Here is a 13,501-nt window from a genome sequence, read left to right on the forward strand (position 1 = left end):
CCAAAAATCACCCCCGAAATCACCTATGCATAATTTTCAAAATGACAAAGCTGAAAAAAAATTGAAAATGATTACTGAAATAGATCCTTATACGACCCTAGACCGTTTGTAAGCTGAATTATCTCAAAGCCGTGGGAAAAACTCATCTCCTGATTCGACCATTTGGTTTCGTTGAGGATATTGGCTCGTTCGATATTTACGTGGTAATGAAAATGGAAACTTAGGATTGTCGAATTATTCTCATTATTTTTAGTAACTTACACGATTTTATGAAATGGCTCATTTCGATACCAACTAACAGGAGGGACTTAGGACACAAGTGTAAAAAATAGAATAATACTTCAAAATCTCAACAATAAAATTCGTCTGAATTATTCACGAATTTTTTTCACAATGGGCATCACAATCTTCTTGTTCGAGCATTCCAACAATCGTCGTAAAAACGGGAACGACAGATTTGATTCACTGTTGAGTTCTGCTTACTCAACGTTCAGTTAGCAGAAACTGCCATAACTCTTTCAAATTGAGGGCGGAAATTTTTCACTGGATAAATGAATTAGCTACAAATAATCCCAAAGTTGTGGCCTGGTTAGATTGTTGGTGAAAATTCGATTATCTATGGAGTTCTGCCAGCTTAACCCTGAGCTAGCAGAACTCTTGGTTATGTTTTCACTAGGGTAATGAATGATCAGATTGTCGATAAACATTTGATGTCTTAAAATTTCAAGGGAAACAATTTTTACTATAGTATTAAATTAGCCTAAAATCATGGTATCATCAGATTCTTGATAAAATTCGTTTAGCTGTTGATACCCGACAGCTTTAAGAGGAGCTGTCAGAACCTGTGATTAAAATAACAATAAGAGATACAAAAATGTATGGGTGATAAGCTTAAAATGATGGCCAGGAGAAAAATACAGAAGGATCGAATAGGTTATGAAACTTTGATGGTTGATACTTAGTGTTTCTACCAATTTAGGGTTCCCATCTGATTGAAAACATGTCAAATTTCCAAGACTATTAGCCTCAACTTTACTTTCGTATAAATATATCTTAGAGAAACTTGCAAAATCCGAAACATTTAGTTACTTAACAGTTTGTATTTTGTATTCAATCTGAAGAAAGATGGCTGCATTGGAATTCCATCCAAGTATAGGATAAAATCCTTCTAATTTACATAGCCTTGTTATTCTGAATCATTCTATTAATCGAAGTACAAAATTCTGTCTGATTGGTGTATATCGGAATTTTCATATAACACTTCAGTTCATTAGAGAGCAAGAATAGTAAGCGGTATATCTATAAGGGCATTTAAAAAAAAATCTAGAGAAAATCGTCATCGAAGAACCGGTGTCAAAGTGATGCCCCATAATACTGAACTTCTAACTTTCTAACTTGTCATTATCTATCAACTTCAGTCATTCTAATGCAGTCCATTATTCACATCTAGTCAGAGGTGTTCGAGTACTATATATAAACACTTGACAAACGACGGGTAAAAGGACACCACCTAGCAAGTATCTGGTTAATTAGAAATGATATATTCGGTCCTTCACGAAACATTCTGGGATATTTCTACTCATTCCTTCTAGTTGCCGAGGAAAGGTATGACTACAATTACCCCGAAAGTGTCATAGCATTTTTTATGATTTACCATGAATTTATACACTGATGAGAGAACTGAGAATACATACAATACATCAGAGGGTGATTGGTTGGGTAGATTGAAGAAAGTATCGATGACGTCATAGCTCAAATTCGGGACACGTTGTATACATTTTCTTACATCAAAAAGAGCTCCTGTCTACAAAATTTTACATCTATGAAAGTGGAATAATTTGCAGCTTAATGTTTTTCTGCTTTTCACAGAAATTACTAGGCCTTCACACACCTTGTAATTTGAGCTTGATCGCTTCAAAATTACTACCTTTAGCTTATCTATAAGGAAGTGTCACAGACACACAAATACACATACAAAAAATATTTTTACAGGTGACGAATCTGCGTTTTGTGAAACGAAATTCGGAAAAAAAAATTGTCCTCGCGAGTTTTTTTTATTCCCAATCTGAATCTATAGAGTAGGTGAATAAAATCTATGGCGCAGAATCCCCCCAATTGTAAGCTTCCGGCAGCGTGCGAATTCTTCAAGTACGAATTTCTAAAAGACGAAAATCGAATTCAAGAATACACACCTTCCCGAATGACGTTCATAATTCAAGGGCCGAAATATGCAGATTGGATTGTATCCGATCAGATAGAAGGAAGCTGGAGTGCAAAGCGCTGTAATGTAAATTTCGCATGCCTCGCCTCACCATTAATCGGTCCAGATTGAAAACATGACTAGCTCGTTCTGAATACATGCAATAAAAAGGTGCAGGTGTAACTAGGGAAACCCTGCTAATTTATAACATTTCATCGAAATGGAACGACCGAGATCGTCGTATTCGTATCCGATATCTTTTCTTGCAGGCGAATCGGCGAATCATTGTGTACAATGCATTATCCTCTCTGGAGATGTTGAGCGTATTCGATTTTTAGACGACTCGAGAAAGTACCAGAAAGAAATTGAACCCAGCGGAAGATCTGCATTCCAGAAGTTGATTCAAAAACATCAGTGGTCGTTTTAATTCATCAGAGACTTCCTTCGAAAAATGCAGTTGTACTTTATAGAGGGTGATTCGAATTGAACATCAGGATTCGCTCTTTTAAGGGAATGTTGGAAAATCCTATTTTTTACTACAAGAAGAAAGTATGACTTTGACAGTTATGCATGAAATATGATGCCCCAACGGTTCCCTTGGTAGAATAATTTTCTTGTAGACAAGCTTTCCATAACGCTTGCTTGTAGATGTACATAGACTTATTTCAGCGATTATAGGATATAGGTCGGATTATCTCTTTTTGATCGACTGTTAATTGAATTTTTACTTCTATAGATCTTCATTTGAAATACCTTGATTAGTGCCTATGAAGAGTCACTGATTGAATGATCAATCGGCACATCATGGAACCAAAACATGATCGAAGTTTCATGGCTATATTTTGTACTCTTCAAAACGTACATTACATCGAAAATTAGGGAAAATTAACCAACAGGTTCTCCCCTATCTGAACTTATGAAATTAAGATGAAATTAGATCATTACACAGTATGGTTAGCTCAGTAGAGTAGCTTTTCGATTTCAAGTGACCTTGAGATTTATTTTGTCTCCAATAGCGCTGTTTTCGCCAGTACATCTTCCACAGCTCATCCTGTAGTTCCAGAGGTCTGAGAAACTGCAGTATATGGGATAGCTTCAAGAAGGTTTATTCCTGGTCCAAAGCATATTTTGTGTTAGCTTGCAATGGCTATCAATTGATCCTCAGTTTCTTCTTACTCCCACATAATCTGCAATCATTAGTTTCTGCTAGACCTTCTTTCATTAGATGCTTCCTAAGATGTCAATGCCCTTCAAGAAGACCAGTAACTCACTATTGGCCATTTGGTTGCAATTCAGATTGTATGCAGGGTGAGTTTTTGACTAGAAAAAATATTTTAACAATAGATTCTTGAGGTCACAATAAACACTTTTTTCCTATACTATTTTTGCCGATCAGGCCCTGATAAAATGATATAGCCATTTTAAGTTTTCATTAGGAGTTGTGCCGCCCCTGGGAAGTAAATTCTGGAAATGTTCCTGTAACAATCTCCTTTACAGTGTTACGTTTGAACTATTTATCGTAAATAGTTACGGATTCCTGTAAGCTACAGATCACTAAAAACGTCCAGAATTTCAGTTTTCCTGTAAACTTATGAAAAGTTATAGATTGGCTCACAGATGAAAGCAGAATACCACCATTAGTTTCATGAGTTGGGTTCTCTGAAGTTTTGGTATTTTTATGGTACGTAATGGTCATGATAATGCGAAAACTGGAAGACGTGGGTGATATCTTATTTATCTCCTGATTCGACATTTGGTTTTGTTAGGATATTGGGCCGTTCGTTATTTACGTGGTAACGAAAATGGAAACTTAGGATTCTACCAACTGGCAGAAGAGACTTGGGACACAAGTGTAAAAAATAGAATAATACTTCAAAATCTCACCAATAAAATCCGTCTAAATTATTCACGAATTTTTTCGAAATGGGTACCACAATCTTCTTGTTCGAACATTCCAACAATCGTCGTAAAAATGGGATGAAATGGGGAAACATCATAGAACTTTTTCAACATAACTAACATAAGCACTTTCAAGAAACTGCCTCGATTTTCTACATTTTTCTTCACCTAAATTGCACGATACAACCATTATGATTCACTCAAAAGTGACCTGATGCATTTAATCCGATGAACTTGGTACTGAACCATTCATTGTCCAGCCATATGTTTATGTTTTGTTTCGTTTTTGTGATGCCGGAGTCTCCTTCCACAGTCCCGTACTCGAAATTCAATGAATTTTTTTCGAACTTTTAGGGGTTGTATCTCAGCCAACTCGGATATTTTATATAGATAATTTTTGGTTAAACTGCTTATTTTGATGAGTTCTACTCTCTGTCAAAAAAAAAGCCTCACCTTTGAAATCACCCTGTGGAGGCCAATGGAGGCACCTAAAACTCTAGCTGGTTTTCTAACTTGCCCATATGCGGTCGCCGACAAAATCTACATTATCCACAGTAGACACTATCAGTAGAAATAACAGCTTTTAGGTCAGACTGAATGAACTTGGTAGGTTTGTATACCGCAGTTTTACCCAATTTAAGTTTATTATCTTTTTGTTGTTGTCTATTTATCATGTTTGTTGGTTGATAATTGTTCTATCATTTTGAATGTATGTAATTTATCATTGTTATTTGCTGTCATTCTGATTGCACCTTTTTTATATAGCCTTGAAAAAGGTCGAATATACGGACGAAACGTCGGCATTAGTTCAACTTAGTCTTGTTCTTCTTCATCACCTGTCCTAGCTCCTGTAAATATACTCAGCATGAACAACCAGGGACATGATTCTTACTTCATTATCCACAGATGTTAGTCAACCGACTGGAAGCATGCCCAGAGCACATAAGGTCTGAACCCATTTTCCGAAAACTGTTCATTCCAACCCGTATCTGAATTTAGGTCATCCTATCACCGATTAATGTGAAATATCCTGGACCACCCGCCACTTATCCAATATTAAACGCAGGTTCAAATCCCATTGGATTACCGATTCCTGTCTCGGTCGAAACTCGCGAAACGCATCTAGAAAATTCAATCTTCGCCTGCGAACTATACCCAGGGGTAATCGGGCAGGCACTGGAAATCGTGGAGTTACAGAATCGCTGAGATGAACGAGTAATAATTCATCGGGTTTTCATCTTTGATGTGAAGTGTATATCATGACCAGAATTATTCTAGAACCGGGCACTTACCGTGGTCTGAGAGGAATGTTTTGAAAGGACGATAGGATTGAATAATATAATATAATGATTTAATAATATAATATAAGGATTTAATAAAATATAATAGCTCTTCGACAATTTAGTGTGTATCTCGTTCAACTCAATTTTCCGGATTCTCTATAGTTGGGGAGCCCTCGAGGTAAATTCGGGATTTACTCGAGCGTGTCAGATATATAGAAGGAGATACCTTGGACCCTGTAGAGTACCTCTACCAAAAATTAGACCTGTATATAAAGAGAATTGTCTAGGACAGCCTGTCAGAATAGTAAAAAAAAAACGATCATTGTATAAACAGTACAATACAGTGTCAGATTAAGATATATGTGGTTAATTATATGTTGAAAATTATACATTCTACTAATCTGAAAATTTAATCGTGACGAAAATTCGTTGTAGGGCGCCAAACTTGGCGTTTTTTTATTATATTGAAGCTAATGATTCAAGAATAACGGAGAAAATAAAATCTGACAGTTTCAGCGAGCCGAAACAATAGAAATTGGCCATGAAGGTCACAAAAATCAGTTTTTTTGAAATATCACCTCTCCTGGGCTTCGAATTGTTTTCGCATTCATTATAAAAGTTGTAGGGCATAACATTTTCTACAAATTTTGTTCGAAGCAATTTTTTATAGGTTCGAACGTTTTCGAGATATATGTCGATGAATGATCATTAGACTGGGTTTCTAAATTGACCTCGGCATGTGTGGCTGAGCTCCTCGCCCTTATCGCCCTCTAACTCGAAAACAGTAAGGAGAATGTAAAATTGCTTCAGACAAAAGTTGTACAGAATTTTATTATCAACAACTTTCATAATGAATACAGAAACTATTAGAGGTATAGGAAGGGAGATATTTTAAAAAAATGCCTTGTTATCGTCTTCAAACTATCAGATTAAGAAAACTACCCATGATTAGTGTCAGGTTAATGGGTCAACATGTCTGCAACACCGAGATTAACCTTTAGTATGACAATCTGATACGCTCGAGTATGTATAAGTTACGATTTTTTTTGTATTTTCAAAGAACCGCTGTGACCTTGCGATACGTCCGAACTGTCTGTTCCTTGAAAAGTGGCTTCCTTTGGGTCCAATTAAAATATCCTTTGAAAATCTGACACGCTCGAACAATTTTTTTTCACCATTTTCAACCGCAAGGACAGCCCCACTACGCAAAATGTCAGATTAACATGAATTTATTATCAGAGACGCCTAGGGCATATACAGTGTGTATTAGGTGCTTCCTAAGGCGACAATGTCCTGATGTGAGAAGGAGTAGCATCTTCTTCACCTTCTATATTTACTTCCAAACGATTTTTCTGAATGATTCGAGAATGTACTTTCCAATATCCGACGAACTATGCTTATGTTACTTGTTGAAAATTCAAATCATTATCGACAAAAAATTCAAGACCATATAAATAAAACTTTTGGGGATCGTTCAAGAAACTTGATTTTTCATTACAAAGTAGATATTAATGATAAAAAAGTAGAACATTCCTTTTGTCCACGGCATATTATTATAGATGATGTATCTTTGTCTGTATAATCATACTATGATCATGACTACTTGTCTCATACGTTGTCAGGAGGGACCAATAAAGATTTTAATATTTATATTCATTCATGTTAAATTTTTTACATTTATACTACTTAATAGTTGTTGTGAGTATTGTTTTTTAGTCTCTATTTGAGAATAACTTTGGAAGTACCTTATAAATCAATTTGTGAATTTGCCTTTTTTGTTCAATCCTATCAGGATGGCATAGTCCTGAATTTCTCTGGTTTACCAAACTGGAGGCCGTCAGAATTCCTGATTTTCGCCATACTGCACTTCACCATACTAGGACAGCATGCGGTCCTGTTCCTACCTCCCCCTGTCAACGCATCAGGCTTGTTATTGCCTGCACACTTTGGATTATGAGTTGTTAGAAACACCGGGGCTATTTACAATCAGGGCTTTGTGTTCGAGTCACTTCACTCGAAAAAATGGGGAAATATTCATATAGGTGCATGTCGAGTGAGTCTGGGGAGAGAAGGCATGACATGGAACGAGTTATACATACTCCGTTGGCTTGGGGTGAAGGGGCGAGAGCAAATGGGAACCTTGACGTAGATTCCTTATCTAATCCATCAGATTTATCGTTTAGACGGATGGAAAGCAGACTTGAACTTTCTGCGTAGGCACCCTCATTTATACTCGCGTATTCGTCTGTAGGGGATTGTGAATACTCGTTAATACACATCTCAAGACGAAAGTGTACCCTGAATGTTGACGGATCTGATGAGTGAAACGGCATTTTGGATTTATTTACTGATACACTGTGAAAACATACAATGCAATAGGTACCTACATTTTGGTCGATCCATGTATTTATTATAGATACTCTAATTCAAAATCGAAATGTTGTTATATACTTGACTTCTTTGAAAAAATGTGCCTTCTTACTCTCTTGTTTCAAGGAATCAGAGCTTTATCCTTTTGTCTTTATGTTTTCGGGTAATTCTTGATTTTCGAGACGAAATGAAACTTTTTAGGTTAGGCTTAGGGCCCCAATTACGAATAAAGATTGTAAGATAAAGTGGTAACCAATTCGAGGCTCACCAATACTATACAGGGTGTATTTGAAGGTGAGGTTTCTTTCAACAGAAAGTAACCAAAAATCACCTATACAAAACTTTCCGAATGACAAAGTTGAAAAAAATATTGAAAATGATTACTGAAATAGATCCTAATATGACTCTAGACCATTTATTAGCTGAATTATCGCAAAGCAGTGGGGAAAAACCTATCTGCTGATTCGACTATGGGTTTCGTTTAGGATATTGGCTCGTTTGATATTTACGTGGTAATGAAAATAAAAACTTGGGATTGCCGAATTGTTCTCATTCTTTTTAGTAACTTACTCGATTTTATAAAATGGCTCATTTTGATACCAACTGACAGAAGAGACATAGGATACAAGTGTAAAAAATAGAATAATACTTCAAAATCTCACCAATAAAATTCGTCTAAATTATGCACGATTTTTTCACAATGTGCATCACAATCTTCTTGTTCGAACATTCCAACAATCGTCGTAAAAATGGGATGAAATAGGAAAATATCATAGCATTTTTTCAATATAACTAACACAAGTATTTTCAAGAAACTGCCTCGATTTTGTACATTTTTTTCACCCTAAATTGCACGATACAACAATTATGATTCTCTCAAGAGTGACCTGATGCATCTAATCCGATGAACTTGGTACTGAACACACCTTTCATAGTCCCGTACTTGAAATTCAATGAAATTTTGTCGAACTTCTAGGGGTTGCATCTTAGCCATCTTGGATATTTTATAAAGACAATTTTTGGTTAAACGATTTATTTTGACGAGTTCTATCTTCTGTCAAAAAATAAGAATCACCTTTAAAGACACCCCGTATAAATGTGATACATATTCTCTCAAACTACACCAAATAGAAATTCCCCTTATCGAAAAAAAGTTTTGCCTTTGCAATTTCTCCAACATGACGTCACCCAAATCTTAATATCTTGTTTTGTTCTAGATTTATAACGAAAAATCGGAAATATAATAATATAATATTCTAAAATTGCCTACATCTTCTTTTCTCTACGGACGATTCCCATGAAATTTTGAAATAATTTTCATTGAAATCGGCCTCCTAGATTTCAAGATACGAGATACGACTTTCAACCTTGCTTTATGGCAGTCATATTGAATTTTCTCATTGAAATATCAATAATAATAGTTGTATTCAACATAAGACTTAGTTTGTTCGAATCAGAATAGAGAAGGGGCTATTCTATACGTTCTGAAAAATTATTGTTTTAACGTATCTAATATTGCCAACTTAAACAACGATTTTGTGACATCCTGTATCATGATTTGTAATTTTGACTATTGTGGCAAAACTACCATTCTTATTCTCCACGGAAGGACAAAAATGGCAATTGTCCAATGGAAAACCTTGAAGTTGTTCTTATTTCAAACAGAGCTCCATTTTTAAACTTTTTCGTAATTTCAAAATTTTGACATTCAACCAACTTTTTAGAAAAATCAAGAATCTTCAAGTCATCTTTTCAATCAAAGCTTAACTCCAAAACCGCAAACCAAGAATGTTTCAGATTCCTCCCCAAAAATGTCTCAACGAAGGGAATTTGTTTAACACCCTGTATAGAGTAGTAGGATGAAGCACTCAAGGTGCAGTGGTCGTAGTACAGAGTGGTTCCTTGTGGAAATCACACCTTTATACAATTTTGGCTCCAATTTGATCCATCTGATAAGGACTAAGATGTCACTAGACATTCTTCCATAAACAGGATGATTCTTGCACCTTTTCCTTTCTGCATTCGAATTTGAGTGTCGAAATCCAGATTTCCATGTGCCGCATGCATATCTATCAGCGGTCCGCAATAATTAGAGCCTGAGCTCGGCAAGGTTTCGACACTTTTATTTTCTCTAATTAAAATTAACATGCAGCAGCGATATAAAGATTCTCAAAGTCGCAGCAATTAAAATTTCCAGATTATAAACCGTTTCCATTATGTGTATCCGTTGCAAGTAAACTCGTTTCGCAAAGATTTGTATATACACGCTGGGTTTTCTTCATACTTTGGGCGCATTTAATTCGTTTCTGACAGTTATGTTCGCTTTAAGTATGTCGTAAAGAAACAGAGCCGCGTCTTTACGACGAATTGGGTTAGGAAATTGATTTCATATGCGATTCCGAAGAGACCAGGGGGTACAAAAATAAACCTGGGAGTTAACGGAGTGGTTGAAAGAACGAGTCATAAATACAAGAGCTTCGTTCGCGAAGGATACAAATGTCAAGAAAATTTCTCTTTTAACCGCTAATTTTCCTTTTTGGCAATTATGCTTGTAATGTTATAGCGAACTAGCTTGAACCCTCCGTTCCTCTCTCACAATATTTCATAGTAAAACTCTAGTAATTATATAATAAGGAACTCAAGAAATCAAAAACCTCACTACCAAAAATGAAATCGAATATTCTGTGAGCCTTATGACAGCAACCCCTAAAGGCCTAAAATCTCAAATGGGATGAGGTGTTAAGAGGGTTACAAGAGATCTAAGAAATATAGGGAAGATTAGGTGTTTAATCCTTTCCTGTATACCAGGTTTAAGGTAAGGCCTTCGACTCGGTAAATCGGAGAGCGCTATGGAAAATCATGGGACGCCTTGGAGTACCCGAAAAATTCTAAGCAGTGTGTAAAAGCCTTCATACCAACAACACCGCTAGAATACAGCATAATGGCTCTACAACCGACCATTTCTTAACCAACTCTGAAATAAAACAAGGCTGCGTGTTAGCGCCTTTACTGTCCAATATTTTCACCATAGCTGTCTCGATAATTGCTGACATGAGTATGCCTGTAAGAGGTGTTGGAATAAGAATCAGATTTGATGGAGGCCTGTTTAACCTGAAGCGCCTCAGAGCACCCGTACAAAGTTTATCACGAAACTTCAATAGGCAGAAGACTGCGCACTTATCGTTAGCAGCTCAGAGGATCTACAGATAATGTTGGACACCTATAAACATACATATATACGAAGTTTTAGGCCTCAGACTCAATATCGACGAAACCAAAATCCTGGTAAGTCTACCAGAAAGCCTTCAAACAGATATCAGCCTCGAGAATGAAAATTTAGAACAGGTCGAGCAGTTCAAATACTTGGGAAGCTTCATAAATATTAGGGCTAACCTAGACACGGAAATACAGATTCGGCATCACGGGCATTCTGGAAGCTGAAGGACAGAGTATTTCAAAATCACGACCTCAATCTGAAGACCAAGACAGCTGTTTAAAGCGGTCGTCCTCCCAACGCTTCTTTACTTAATTGAGACTCAAGTAACGAGGGCCCGACTCAGATGGAGCGGCCACATTCTGAGGATGCAAGACACAAGACTCCCCAAAATATCTCTGTATGGCGAATTCACAGAGGGAGCCCGGAAACCAGGAGGCCAGTTCAAGGATATACTACATCAATCCCTAAAATCAGTTAATGCCAATCATAACTGGGAACAACTAGCATTGGACAGATCACACTGGAGATCTTTGGTGCACAGTTATAATGGAGACTCGAGAAGGATACAGCGGCTGCCAGATCCGGTTGGTGACTACTGACTATCCATGCTTAGGAGTGTGGAAGGATCTGTAGGTCACGGTTGGGTCTTTTCAGTCACAGGAGGGCACACAGTCGCAATAAGCTTTAACAAATTATAAGTCTGTTCGCACCTTTAGATATGTATTTATTTTTTTCCTTTCTTCTTTTTCTGTCTTTTTGTAGATTTATTCCCGGTAACGGGATACAGCAATGAGTATACCAGGTATATTATTCGATAAAAAATTACCATATAAAGGCTTAAAACTCAAGTCCATCCAGATTTGCACTTCGATGTCATAGAATAACACCTTATACTTCACAGGTTGTACACGCTATTAACGTTCCCTGCAAGCGTTGTTGTGAAATTCTGCAAATAAAAGGATGACTACACGCGTGTGCATAACCAACGAAATTACCGGCCCACACACGGTGCGGTCGTTTTATAGACCACCATTTCACGACATCGAAAAGAAAACAACCAATTTAGCGGCCGTACTAAATCGTCCCTTGCAAACCAACTCGAAATTCGATACTTTATTTCGGATGTTTGAATTTTATTGGTGCTAATTAATCTCCCGCGAGTTGGGGGAAGAATTAATCGAGCGATTAAAACGGCACTTACAGACGCGCGTTGCGGTTTTTATTTGGACTGACGCATTAGGAGAAGAACCATAAATTTTGCTTTCATTTCTTTATTTATGTTGTCATCCTGTATGAAGGTTCTCTCATTCAATCTCTGTCTGGTTGGAAATAAGTGAAAGAATGGACTCTACAGGGTGAGTCTTTGACTTGTACAAAATTTTTAACAGTAGATTCTCGAGGTCAAAACTCGATTTGGCCCTGTTGAAAAGATATAGCCATTTTAAGTTTTTATAATGAGTTGTGCCACTCCTGGAAAAACTAAATTACCTTCAGAATAACAAGCCAAATCTGTGACACTACACACAGTGTTTCTTTTCAACAGAGTTGTTTTGCCAAACTACCCAATTTTTTTGAATTTCACAGATACTTTTTGATTTTTGGGCATCAAATTACTCGAAAACCGTGCATTATACGAGAAAATTCGAAGAACACTTTTATTTTACAAAACGTTCAAATATTCATAATACAGGGTGTTTTCAAAGATGAGGCATTTTTTTCACAGAGGGTAGAACTCATCAAAACGAGTCGTTTAACCAAAAATTGTCTATGAAAAATATCCAAGATGGCTGAGATACAACCCTTAGAAGTTCGACAAAATTTCATTGAATTTCAAGTACGGGATTGTGGAAGGTGACTCAAGCATCGCAAAAACGAAACAAAACCTAAACATATGGCTGGACAATGAATGAATGGTTCAGTATCAAGTTCATCGAATTAGATGCATCAGGACACTTTTGAGAGAATCATAATTGTTGTATCGTGCAATATAGGTTGAAAAAAAGATGTAGAAAATCGAGTCAGTTTTTTGAAATGCTTATGTTAGTTATGTTGAAGAAGTACTATGATGTTTCCTCATTTCATGCCATTTTTACGAGGATTGTTGGAATGTTCGAACAAGAAGATTGTGATGTCCAGAATTCGTGAATAATTCAGACGAATTTTATTGGTGAGATTTTGAAGTATTATTTTTTTTTTTTACATACTTACTTGTGTCCTAAGTATTTTCTGTCAGTTGGTATCGAAATGAGCCATTTCATAAAATAAAAGTTACTAAAAAATAATGAGAACAATTCGGCAATCCTAAGTTTCTATTTTCATTATTACCACATAAATATCGAACGAGCCAATATCCTAAACGAAACCACTAGGTCGTATTAGGATCTATTTCACTATTCATTATAATTTTTTTTCAACTTTGTCATTTCGAAACTTTATATAGGTGAGTTTTGGTAAAACGTTTCATTCTGACCAGTTTACCTTCTGTTGAAAATGAAAGCCTCGCCTTCAAATACACACTGTATAGCGTCCAAC

The 13,501-nt window shown here is 36.4% G+C and overlaps 1 protein-coding gene across 2 annotated transcripts in view; it reads left to right on the forward strand.

The window, feature by feature from the left end:
* The window catches only part of LOC123309359 (kinesin-like protein CG14535), a 397,934-nt gene that overhangs the window by 10,301 nt on the left and 374,132 nt on the right, over positions 1-13,501 (forward strand). The gene's annotated exons all lie outside the window — the stretch shown is intronic.

This window comes from Coccinella septempunctata, chromosome 3, assembly GCF_907165205.1.
Source record: "Coccinella septempunctata chromosome 3, icCocSept1.1, whole genome shotgun sequence".
In the NCBI taxonomy this organism is placed as follows: domain Eukaryota; kingdom Metazoa; phylum Arthropoda; class Insecta; order Coleoptera; family Coccinellidae; genus Coccinella; species Coccinella septempunctata.